The sequence below is a fragment of the Triplophysa rosa genome, unplaced genomic scaffold (genome assembly GCF_024868665.1).
Source record: "Triplophysa rosa unplaced genomic scaffold, Trosa_1v2 scaffold404_ERROPOS59031+, whole genome shotgun sequence".
Classification (NCBI taxonomy): domain Eukaryota; kingdom Metazoa; phylum Chordata; class Actinopteri; order Cypriniformes; family Nemacheilidae; genus Triplophysa; species Triplophysa rosa.
In genome coordinates, this window is record NW_026634403.1 from 51,852 (window position 1) to 65,550 (window position 13,699).

Here is a 13,699-nt window from a genome sequence, read left to right on the forward strand (position 1 = left end):
TATTGGAGCAAAACTTTTATTAGAGCGACCCACAAAGTTTCACAAGTCATCTGGTTTTGATAGCATGCTTTCTGACAGGTCCTCTGTTAGGCTCTGCAGCATTTTTCGAAGCATTTTCAAGCGTCCCAGGCCTTCAAATATAACCTTATTAAAGGAGATGGTGCTGACATTATTCTTACCAGCATTTGATCTCCGATCGGGAAGGGCGAGTGGAATATTTCTGCAGAAAACAGATAGACAACGAGAGTGATAGATGAAGATACACTGAACTGTGTTGCATTTGTACACCTGACACGGTTATTAAAGAAATAGAGAGAGAAGACAACCTACCCCCAGTAAGCGTCTGTGTTTATTGAGAAAGCCACTAAACAGAGCAGCTTGAAGTACGTGCCTCCTGACATAGTGTCCCGCCGCAATGTCTTATTTCCTCTGGTTTCGAGCTGAGGTTCGTCTACTGTACCACCTGGTCTTATCTCAGGACTCTGGCAAGGGTTGGAATGTGCTGTGTGTTATGAAGGTGAAGGATGTGCACCGTTGACCCTGAGGAGGCGTGGTTTGTCGGCGGTGCCCCTTCAGAAGGGGAAAGGTTGTGATGGTTTGTTACGGTAACAGAGCTCATGGACTGTGATTCACTGTTCTTTATTGATATTCAATTTAGGTGCAGTCACGTCCCATGAAGTCTGTTTATTGTGTCATTTTCCACGGAAAGATATGGATACACACTTGTAAAAGCATAAATGCCAGTGCATAAATAAAACATCAAACCAGGTGGATTTTCTTTTTAGAAAAGAGCACTTTTCAAGAAAGGGGTTTTACAGAATTAAGAGGCAGTATTTTTAATATTGCTTTAAAGGGATAGTTTACTCAAAACTGAAAATTATTAATAATCATCATGTCATTTTCAACGTGTATGACTTTGTTTATTCTGCAGAACACAAAAGAAGATATTTTAAAGAACGTTGAACAACAATGACTCTATTGAGACATTTCTCAAAATGCCTTATTTTCTCCAAAAGAAAGAGTTATAAATTAAAGAATTTTTATATTTTATAGTTGCCCTGTGTTATTAAATTATGTCCATATTTATTGTGATAAACTACAGTTATGTTTTACTAGGCTTTATACTGTACATTTATCTAAAATTTCATTGATTAAAAAATAAAAATTAAATGCCTGGAGACCATTTCTAAACATTTTTCATATTTTTCCTTTGTATGCCACTTAGTGTCATATTTTGTTGTTTATTGCAATAAAAGGCTTACATTTTAATTGTTGCTTTAGTGTCTATATAATCTTATTTTTCCTACTATGGTATGGTTCAGAGTAACTGTTTGGTTACAAGCATTCTTCCAAATATCTTTACACAGATTTGGAATAACTCGAGGGTGAGTAAATGATGACAATGATGATTATTTTTGGGTAAACTGTAACCTTTAAGGGTTTTTTATTTTCTACAGAGCACATCATTCAGGTTAGCAGGTTAGAGTAATAGGATGATCCTATGAGTTATAGGTTAGGTATAATGTTTCTGGATGGATTAATTATTATTATAATATCAGTTAATATTATACCACTCTGGATTATTGCTAAATTGGATGAGCTGAACATTAGATAAGATGATCTGAAATCACTGTAATTATGTTGATGCATTTGTGCTTTCCTATTGATTACAAACCTCTAGATTTTGTCAGCAAGAGGCGACGTTTCTTTCTGGTCACAATTTAAAAGTCATTTTTTCTCCAGTTAACAATGTGTTCGTTGTACTCCTCCCGTTCGATTGGCTTTGCAGTGTCCGTGAAGCTTATCGATCATCCAGCCCGATAAACACACATGTGAAATTCCTGAAGTTGACACCTAGACCCTTCTGATCTGTAATCGCACCCTGTTCTTGTTTATTGGTTAACCACTAAAGCATTTATTTTAATATTCTTAAAAAGCATCCAAATAAGAATCTTAGTTTATTTCTCCTGTTCATGTCAACCTGTCCATCAGATTAGATAACAGGAACTGTGTGGGTTCAGGGATAGGTTCTCGAGTCTGGATTATAAAAGGTGTGATATCGGACCATAACCTTCTGTGATGATGTCACTTCCTCAATCACGAGTAGGTGGTCTGGCACTAATAGAACACCCAAGGTGTAGAGGTCATACACAAACAAGCGATCAGATCACAGCAGTAAAACCAAAATCCTCCTTACCATAAACTGAGCATGCAGGTCGAACAACTGAGATTTCTAGATAAGATTAGATTTGCTTTTATCGTCTGTGGATCATTAAGTGTTTTCTTCACACAGCAAATGTAATACAAACTGTACCACGGTCTCTAGGTGTGCATGAGTGATCAGAAATAAAGCCTTCTCTTACAGTTTCTCTGTTCATTTTAAAGTACAAGCATTCTGACTTACATTGATTCATTTGGCAGATGCCTTTATCTAAAGCGACTTACAAGTAGGTGAGCATATGAACATGTTGTCAACACGTGAAACAGTACCGTTAGTTTACAAGGCCATGCTACCAGGAGGATTAAAGCTGTAATAAGTAAAGGAGAGAATGAACAACAAGATTTTTTTAGACAGACAGTTAATGGTTAGTCAAGTAAATGCGGCACAGGTGTTTTTTGAAAAGTTGCGAAGGATGCTGCAGTTTGGGTGGAGGATGCAGTTCATTCCACCACAGGGGAACCGAAAGAGTAAAGGCTTTTGCAAGCGATTTGGTGTCTCGCTGTGATGGAACAACCAGGCGTCGCTCATTTTCAGACCGAAGATGACGGAGGGGATGTAGACCTGGAGCACTGAGTTAAGGTAAATGGGCGAATTTGCCGTTATTGATCTGAAGGCCAGTGTCAGAGATTTAAACTTGATGCGGCCGGAAACTGGCAGCCAGTGAAGTGAAATCAGGAGGGGTGTTACATGGGTTCTTTTAGGCTGATTGAAGACTAGACGTGCAGCTGCATTCTGGATCATTTGCAAGGGCTTGACTGCATTGGTTGGAAGGCAGTAGAGAATTGCAGATGTCCAGTCTTGATATGACCAGAGCTTGGACTAGTAGCTGAGGCATGCTCCGACAGGAAAGGCCTGATTTTCCTGATGTTGTAGAGCACATACCTGCAGGTTCGAGTGGTTGCTGCGATGTGGGAGGTGAATTTCAGCTGGTCGTCGAACATCCTCGCAGACTTGGTGGGTGTTATAGTTGAGTTCAGATCCATCACGGTTTCAGAGTAAATTTGGCTCAGTATATGGTTAAAGTGATAGATCACCAAAAAATGGGGGGGAAAATTAACATTTACTCTTGTTATTTCAGACCTGTCTGAATTTCTTTTTTCCGCAGAACACAAAAAGGGGATATTTTAAGGAGTGTTGTTAACTGAACAGCGGCTCCACTGATTCACTTCACATTGGTTTTGTTTCTATACAGTAGAAGTGAATGGTTAGTGCCGCTGTTCGGTTACCAAATTTTTCAAAATATCTTGTTTTTCTTCTGCGGAAAAAAGAAAGTCAGGTTTGAAATGATAAATGAGAGTGAATAAATGATTTATTTTTTTATTTTTGGGTGAACTATCATTTTAATTTTATAAACTTTCAGTCACATAACATTCATGTTGAATTGTTACACCGTTGTTTCTCTGTGGTAAACCAGTCCCAATTCCTGGGGGGGATATTCAAACAATATTTCTTCATTTCTCTTAATTAGCATTGCAGAACCTTTACTGCAGTTCCCTTAACAGAGTGTTATGTTCTGCAGCTGAGGAGATATAATGCATTTGTTGCTCAGCGAAGGATTTGTTGTGGAAACCCTGGTGAGAACTTTTGTTTGTTTCAAGCGTAATGTTCTAGCTGAAGGACAGCTGATTTATTGTGTGCTTTTCCAAATCATTTCACCTCAACTCACTCTGGCAAAATTATACGCAAGAAGTTTTCCTATGTTCATTCTGACCCATTTCAAAATAAATTGAAAGTTGTAAACTAAGGGCTAGTCATGTTTTTTGGGGGGAGTAGATGAGGATTTGTTTGGATATGCCCGTTTTATGGTTTCACCATAAAAATTTAAGATACACACTTTCATAATGAATATATTGTTTCTATAACAATACTACAGACAATTACTCTTACAGTTATTAAAGTGATAGTTTACCCAAAAATGAAAACCTGTCATCATTTACTCACCCTTTTGTCATTTCAAACCTTTATGAATTGATTTGTCTGCAGAACACAAAAGAAGATATTTTGTAAAACGTTGGTTAAAGAACAGCGCCAGCACCTTCTTCACTTCTATTGCATGGACACAAAACCAATGCAAGTCAATAGGTGCATGCGCTGTTCGGTTACTAACCTCAAAATATCTTCTTTTGTGTTATAACGTAAACATTTTACATGATCATTTTCGCTTTATCATTTTGCTTTACAACAAGTAAAGATCACGAAAAGCGCTATAGAAATACACTGGAATGAACCTATTTCAGGTAATTTCCTGGATTTACAATGGATTTACTCTGCAAAGCAGTAATATATAAATTTTTGCTTCTATCAGACCCAGGGGCATCATGCACCCATTTTTTTAAGGGTGCACAGTGTGCACAACACACAGAAACATGTCCTGTACGTACAAATACATACAATTAAAACAATATTAAAGAGAATATCTCTTAAGCGTATTCAAAACATTGCACAAATCATTGCGAGAATTAAATTTACAACACCATCACATAGAGCAAAATAGTTATTAGTAATTAGTAATAATTCTTAAGTAGTTAGTAATTTAGAGAAAAATATATTTTATTTAAGAGTATTGTCAGTCTTTGCACCCTGAAATTGAAATGTTGATACTGTAACAAAAGTTATTCACTTTAAACGATGCTACCTGTATGCAAACAAAAGTTTTGCAAACAAAAAGAAAGTACTGAGAGATAAAATATTTTTTTTCCAAAAGAAAACCTTTAGTAGCAATGATTTTGCAACACATCTTTTCCTTTGCAGTACCTACTAATTCATTTTCACCGCCCCTTTAATTCTGCGTTTCAGCCACCAGTGCTTTTGAGACTCGGTTTTTCCTTTGCGCTTCACTTTACTTTGCGTTTGGCTTTGTGGCCCTGGTTTGACGTGGGGGAGGAGTCAACGGATTTGGGCGTGTATAACGGGTCTGGGCATGCCCTCCTCGTTACGTCATCAGTAGACAACAGTGCAACGGATCGATTGTCATGGCAGAGCAGATGAGGCAGATCTCAAGTATGTCTATGTGATTGTTTTTTAAATTAAACCTGTTTTGTTTCTGTTTGTTAACTAAAATGTATATTAACACGTTTGCTCAAGTTAAAGAACTTAGAGATCAATAAATGCGGTGGTTTTTTAAGCAGTTTGAATGGCTGCTACATGTATTCTACAGGCCAACAGACAACGCAAGTGGTAATCAATCTGCCAAAAACGAAATGGTTATTACACTTTCACTGTATAAAATGCTGTATATATTTACCTGTTGTATTAGTTGTAGTACATATACCATGGTTAAACTATGGCTCCTGTAGTAAAACCATGGTAAATGGGTCGTATAACTTCACTCACTAGACTTATAAAATATACCTTGCTTTAGTGATCCGTGTCTTGTGTCTGAACAGAGGCATCTGAATATGAGACACAGAGTAAAGAGCAAATAACACATGCGTTAATATAAACATGCGCAACAATGCCAAGGATGCGCATTGAGTACAGAGAATCAGCAAGTTAAAGCAAGGTATATTTATATCTCATGCAAGAGAGCTTGCAATGCACGACTTAGGCTTTTCCTCGCACCAGAGAGAGTTTATAATGTTTGCTAATTGCAGCCACACGTGAGCATTTTCTAGACACATAAGCTTCTGTTTTTGTCCACAAATCCAGCTTGTCATAGATAAATGCGTAATTGCCCCGCCCCATCGATACTATCGTGTATCAGCGATCCACAGGCTGGCGATAGAACGATCTGATTATATTGAATATCGCCCAACACTACTTTGCATTTACAAATAAGAAACATTTCACAGCCAGAGACAAATGGGGTAAAATTATTAAACATTCATTATACTTGTATGTGTTATTAATGTTTGTTGATCCTCTCGTGTAGAGGTGGGCTGAATGGCCAAAAATCTATTTCACGGTAACGATATATTTCATGAAACAATCTCCCATTATAATTCTATATCTAATTTTTCTTAGATTGATTTAACTAATTTATTTATTACAGTTCATTTAAATGCTCACCATAGTTAAAATGTAGGCAAGTTATGAAAATGTACTAAAGATATCAAATTAAGTTCTGATAATCAGATGTATTATTTATTCATATTTATCTTCTGGCTATATCATATGTATACAGTAGGAAGATAGACAACACATATAACAATAAAGTATGAATATGCACAAACAATGAGAGTACAGTATATGACTTATAAACTGGTGTTCATGGGGTCTGTACTGTAGGTCTTTATCGCTCTTCACTCTCTATTAGATGAGCAATTTTAGTGTGTTGCGACTCTCTGTCTTTAGGTTTGTTTATTCTCGGGCTTGTTTTTGCACTGCAAGTCTCTGGTGACTCCTCGCGTCTCCCAAAACTGGAGGTAGAAGCGCGTCACATCAAAGCGCTCGCGAGCATCATCGCGCATTTCAACGCAAGTTTCACCTTGGCTCGCCTGAAGTTAAACTTTATAAAACTATTAACAGCTTTTAAAAACAACCTGATTTATGAAATACGTGTTGAGATTGAGCTTTTTTAAATGCTGGCGCAGATCCCTGCACGAGCACTGCCAGTGAGAGAGAAAGCGCTGGGCTGGAGCGGATCACTAAACTACAGACTGAAAGAAGGTCAAAAGTTTGTTACGGGTGGATTAATTCGCCAGTTTTTTTTTTCAGAATAGCGCCTAATTTGCAGAGCGCCTTTTCAATGCGCGGGTTTCCTGGCATTGCTTCCTGTTTCCTGCATCGCTGCCGGCAGCTTGTTTGTATCAGTGCTCTTATCACTTCGCTCTAATATTAGTGTATTTTATTATAATTAATTATTATTGTCGTTGCTAACTTATCCTGATATCTCAATAACCCTGTTCCTGTTATTTACTTGGAAGAGTCTAAACCAAAAGTGATAGTTAACTTAACGCCGTTAGCATAGCAATAGCGTGTTAGCTTGCTTTCTGTTCACACTGTGGAATATCATCTTGCCTCTGGTTTGTCTTGTGTGCTAACTGTTTCTCTTTTTAAGCGAGTATACTACGATCCATCGAGCAACCTTGGTAAGTTGGAATTGCACTTCAAATCCGGTGAGTTATGGCTTCTATTCCTATTATTGTTACTTGCACCTCATGTCATATGTTTAGCTTAGCCTTCTCTGTCAGCTGCGAGGGCTTTATATGCGATAAATGCAGGGAAATAGTTAGGCTGACAGAGAAGATCTTAGAATTAGAGTCTCGCATCCAATCTTTATCTGAGGATAGTAAGAGTTTAACGACGATAGAAAACACTTTGGATGCGAGCAACATTAGCGCACACAGCTCGGTTCCGGTTGAAAATCCCCCGCAGCTGGGAAACTTCGTGACTGTGAGACGGCGTAGTCGCAGGACAAAACATCACTCGACCGTTCCGATTACAGTCTCGAACAGGTTTGCCCCGCTCAGTGACGCACCGACTGAGAAACCTGCTGAAAGTGCCCTAGTTATCGGTGATTCTATTGTTCGGAACGTTAACATAGAGGCACCAGCCACCATAGTCCAATGTTTACCGGGAGCCAGAGCGCCTGACATCAAGTCAAATTTAAATGTGCTGGCTAAGGCTAATCGTAAATTCAGTAAGATTGTCATTCACGTCGGCACAAATGATGTTCGACTCCGTCAATCGGAGATCACAAAAGATAACATTAAAGAGGTGTGTGAGCTCGCAAGCATGATGTCAGACACTGTAATATTCTCTGGCCCCCTCAATGCTTATCGTGGTGATGAGATTTATAGCAGATTATCATCACTAAATGGCTGGTTGTCTGAGTGGTGCCTGCAGAATGATATAGTTTTTATAAATAACTGGAAGAGTTTTGAGGGCAGACCTGACCTGTTGAAACGAGATGGTCTCCATCCCTCCTGGGCTGGGACTTCCATCCTGTCTAGAAATATGGCAAAAAGTCTTAATGCTAATGCTAAAACTTGACTCGCTGGGGCCCAGGTCAGGGAGCAGACAGTATGGCTTAACCAACTGTCTGCTTGCCGTCTCACGTCGCAGAATACACAAAATGTACAACATGTAGTAATCCGTTCTCCCAAACATCACAAAATAGAGACTGTGTCTGTCCCCCGGATTAGCAAACATAAAATAATGCGTAAACCTCTTGAAAGTAATTTAATAAACGTTAAACAAACTAAACATGAACAAAATACAGATAATCAACTGTTACGACTCGGATTGCTAAATATTAGATCTCTCTCTAATAAAGCACTTTTTGTTAACGATATGATAACAGATCATAAAATAGACATGCTCTGTTTGACAGAAACATGGCTAAAACCAGATGATTATATTGCTTTAAATGAATCTGTCCCCCAAGATTATTATTATAAACACGAGCCTCGTCTAAAAGGCAGAGGGGGAGGTGTCGCAGCACTTTACAATAACTCTCTTAGCATTTCCCAGAAGTCGAACTCTAAATATAATTCTTTTGAAGTCATGGTTCTTCATGTTTCAACACCTAATACTAAAGATAAAACACTTTTTAAATTGATTCTAGCTATTGTATATAGGCCTCCAGGGCACCACACAGATTTTATTAAAGAATTTGGTGGGTTCTTATCAGAACTAGTACTGGCCGCAGATAGACTCCTTGTCGTTGGTGACTTTAACATCCACGTAGATAACGTTACAGATGCCTTAGGAATGGCTTTCAAAGACACTCTTAACTCCATGGGCATTAGTCAACATGTGTCAGGACCCACTCACCTTCGTAATCATACTTTAGATTTAATACTGTCTTACGGTATAAATGTGGACGACGTTAAAATCCTTCAGCAGAGTGAAGACATTTCGGATCATTATCTGGTATTATGTTTGCTTCACTGGCCTACGGCTGCAAATAAAACTCATTGTTACAAATATGGTAGAACAATAACTTCAACTACCAAAGATGCGTTTCTCGATAATCTGCCCGAATTGTCTCAAATCATGAGAAATAACGTTGAAGATCTTGACATTACCACTGAAAATTTTAATTCCACCTTCTCGGTAACGCTAGACAAAGTTGCTCCACTACGTTTAAAGAAGATTAAAAATGGCAGCCCCACACCGTGGTATAATGAACACACTCAGGCTCTAAAGAAAGCGGCCCGAAAAATGGAGCGCAACTTTAAGAAAACTAAATTAGAGGTATTTCGTACAGCATGGAAGGATAGTATTCGAAAATACAGGAAAGCCCTAATAACTTCTAGATCCGCCTACTTTTCATCACTAATAGAAGAAAACCAGCACAACCCTAGGTTTTTATTTAACACGGTGGCTAAATTAACAAAAAATAAATCGTCAGTGACTTCTGATCCTGTATATCAGCATAGCAGTGATGAATTTATGAACTACTTCACATATAAAATCCAAGATATTAGAGAAAAAATTATAACAATGCAATCAGAAGTGAAACCCGCTGAACAAACTAACTACAGCGCCCTTAAGGAGAAAATGCAATTATTTTATACCGTAGATCAAGATGAGCTGTCTAAAATTATTAGATCATCTAAATCAACAACATGCATACTAGACCCTATACCTACAAATCTACTGAAAGAGATGCTCCCAGAAATTATAGATCCTCTTCTTGGTATTATTAACTCATCTCTGACATTAGGACATGTGCCTAAAGCATATAAGGTGGCTGTTATAAGGCCCCTTGTCAAAAAACCCCAACTCGACCCTAGAGAACTAAGGAACTACAGGCCTATATCGAATCTACCTTTCATATCTAAAGTTCTGGAAAAAGTAGTTTCAACTCAATTATGCTCCTTCCTCCAAAGGAATGACATCAATGAAGAATTCCAGTCTGGATTTAGAGCATGTCACAGTACAGAGACTGCTTTGATCAGAGTTACAAATGATCTGCTATTGGCGTCTGACCGAGGTTGTATCTCGTTATTGGTGCTGCTAGACCTTAGTGCTGCATTCGATACCATTGACCACAGCACACTCCTACATAGACTCGAAAATTATGTCGGCATTAAGGGAATAGCTTTGAAATGGTTTAAATCTTATTTATCCGACCGTTTTCAATTTGTAGCAATAAACAATGAGGTGTCACGCAAATCGCAAGTCCAGTACGGTGTACCACAGGGCTCAGTCTTAGGGCCTCTGCTCTTCGCATTATACATGCTACCTCTAGGAGATATAATAAAGCGACACGGAGTTAGCTTTCACTGTTATGCTGATGATACTCAACTTTATATTTCCTCGAAGCCTCATGAAACACAGCAGTTCCATCGAATAATGGAATGCATAGTCGATATAAAAAACTGGATGAGTAACAACTTTTTATTACTGAACTCGGACAAAACGGAAGTGTTACTTATTGGACCGAAAACTGCTATAAGTAACAACCAAGAATACTGTTTAACTATTGACGGATGTTCCATAAAACCCTCGTCGTCAGCAAAGAATCTTGGCGTTCTATTCGATAGTAATCTGTCATTTGAGAGCCACGTCGCCAACACCTGTAAAATTGCGTTTTTCCATCTTAAGAATATATCTAAACTACGTCATATGCTGTCAATCTCAGATGCAGAGAAGTTAATTCATGCATTCATGACATCAAGACTAGATTACTGTAATGCACTGTTAGGTGGTTGCCCTGCAGGCTTATTACAAAAACTCCAATTGGTCCAAAACGCGGCAGCTCGAGTTCTTACACGTACAAAAAAGTATGAACATATTAGCCCGGTTCTGTCAACCTTGCACTGGTTACCTATAAAGCATCGCGTTAACTTTAAAATCTTGCTTATTACCTATAAAGCCTTACATGGTTTAGCTCCTCAGTACTTGAATGAACTCCTTTTGTATTACAGTCCTTCACGTGCATTACGCTCTCAGGCGTCCTGTCAGTTGGTAATACCTAGAATTTCAAAATCAAGTGCAGGTGGTAGATCCTTTTCCTATCTAGCGCCTAAACTTTGGAATAGTCTTCCCTGCACTGTCCGGGAGGCAGACACACTCTGTCAGTTTAAATCTAGACTAAAGACGCATCTTTTTAATCTTGCATACACTACTCTTCCATAATATAAATCTTCAGAGGGTTTAGGCTGCATTAGTTAGATCAACCGGAACCAAAAACACAACTGATGTACTTGTTGCATCAAAGAGTACAGAACAGTACTCTACTCTCAGCCAGTCTTGTCTCATTGTTCCAAGGTTACCACAGCGAGCAGGATGCAGTTCATGGCCTGACCTGATGGTAGAGCGGAGAATGGGAAGTGGGGACCTGACAAGAGCTGAGATGATAGAGCTGGATAAAGAAGGACGCGGTCTCTTGACATGTCTTCACCACAAAACTTCAAATGCTATTAGATTATTAATGATAATCTTAAACTATAATTTATTTTATTATTAAGTTTATTTATTTTATTTAGCCTTGTTGTGCAAGTTCTCTGGAGCTTGTGCAGAGGCAGCAGCTTTTGCCAGAGGGGAACTGGAATCCCCTGGTTGGGCCTGGGTTCTCCTGAGGTTTTTTTTCTCGATTAGAGTTTTGGGTTCCTCGCCACCGTTTGCATACTGTTTTTGCACGATCTGCCTGACCGGGGGGGCTGCTTTAGAATCTTAAAGTTTTACTTAATTAATATTGCATATAGGAATTTATTATCTGCTATATTTGACCTGTGCTTCTCTCTCCTTTATCCTAAATGTGTGCTCTCACTGAGCGTGTGTGTGTGTGCGTACTTGTCTGTGTGTGTTGGTGCGTGTTGTGTGTGTGGAGTGTTTTGTGTGTGGGTGTGTCTGTCTTCTGTGTTTTCAACCTTTTCTTGTTTTTGCAGGTACAACTTTGATTGTTTTGCTTGTAGTCAATGTGTCTCATGTACAGCTGCTTTGTAACAATGAAAATTGTAAAAGCGCTATATAAATAAAGTTGAGTTGAGAGTTGAGTTGAGTTAAACTCAGTTGGCCCAAGAAAAATTCGATAAACGTGATCGCGATCCATTACATTGCTGACGTTTCCAGTCGACTCGACAGCGCGATTTGGGATGTGTCCCTTTTTCCTGTGCGGTTTTCAATCTCCCCTTACTGCAGACGCCTACTCTTATCTTTTCGTTGCAACACACACGGCGCTGCAACATCCCACAGGCGGATGACATCAAAGTACCGCGAGAGCGAGTCGAAAGCAAATTTTTTATGGTTTTACGAATCGCTCTCGCGGTACTTTGATGTCATCCGCCTGTCGGATCTTGTTATCCCAGGCGCCGCACAAATTCGAACAAGCCTAATAAAAATAAATGCACAGGCTGCGCAGACAGCGTATGATATCACATAACTGTGACTGCTCCGTGATCTTGAATTACTCTGGTGAGAACTTAGAAATCTCACGTGGATAGAGTCTGCCTCGATCCAGCGCTGCGTTCAGCCCCGACAAAACGTTGCAAAACGTTTTTTAAACGGAAACGGTTGTGCGAATGAACACTCTGTGATGACGCAAGAGTTGAACTATGGCAGCTGAGAAGGCCATTCTTTGTGTTCTTTTTGAAGAATTTTCGGAGCCTGTTGAAATCGGAATAAATACGTGTTTAATACTGCAAAATACATCTCTTCTAATATCTTCAATTGTTGCGTGAACCGAGCTGCAGCTGACACATTGAAACGACTTTACTTGGACACATTGTAATACCGCGTGGGTTATACTGTATACACATGTTGCTGCTGATTGGGCTGACGTTCTTGACACACCAACCAAACATGAGAAAACGCGTCTCAAACCCTGTTGCACACCGTTGCAAACCGTTTCCAAGAAACGTGTCGTTCAACCCGGAAACCGTAGCAAAACGTTTGCGCACCGGTTTGAGCTTGAACATGCCCCAGGTCAAATCAAATATACATATCCAACAGGGAAAATTGGCCAATTTTTATAGAAAAATAATATTTTAAAGTTTTTAAATATTATTTTTTACGATAGTTTAGGTCAGGCATCGTCAACTGGCGGACCGCGGGCCGGATGCGGACCTTTGCTTCGTTACATCCGGACCGCGAGACATTTAAAATTTTGACTCTTTCAGTTGTTTAAATTGAGCCGCGCGTCTACACAACGGAGAATCACATCACGCGTACTCAGGGACATTTATGTAATTGATCTTTTGTCGCTATATCCTGTGATATCTTTTAGCTATAAACGCGCTTCATTGAACCCTTTCCGCTCCGCGTGCGCTGCTTTTCTCCCACCAAAGACGCGCCGCATGAAGAGGCTTGTTATTTAATAATTAATTCGTTTATGAGACTTTAGCCTGGGTTTTCACAGGGACACAAATGTTTACATGCTGATCAATAATGCTAATGATAAATGTAGGCTAGATAAAAACGTTCATAAAATATCGCAAATCTGGTTGAAAGGTTGGATACATATAGCAAACAGTAAACAGACAGAAACAAATACTTTAATATTGTGCATTTTGTTTACTGTTGTGTCTCCATTTATCTGCTCTGCGTGTCTGCACTAGTGTTGTTAAAATAAGCACGTGTCTGCTG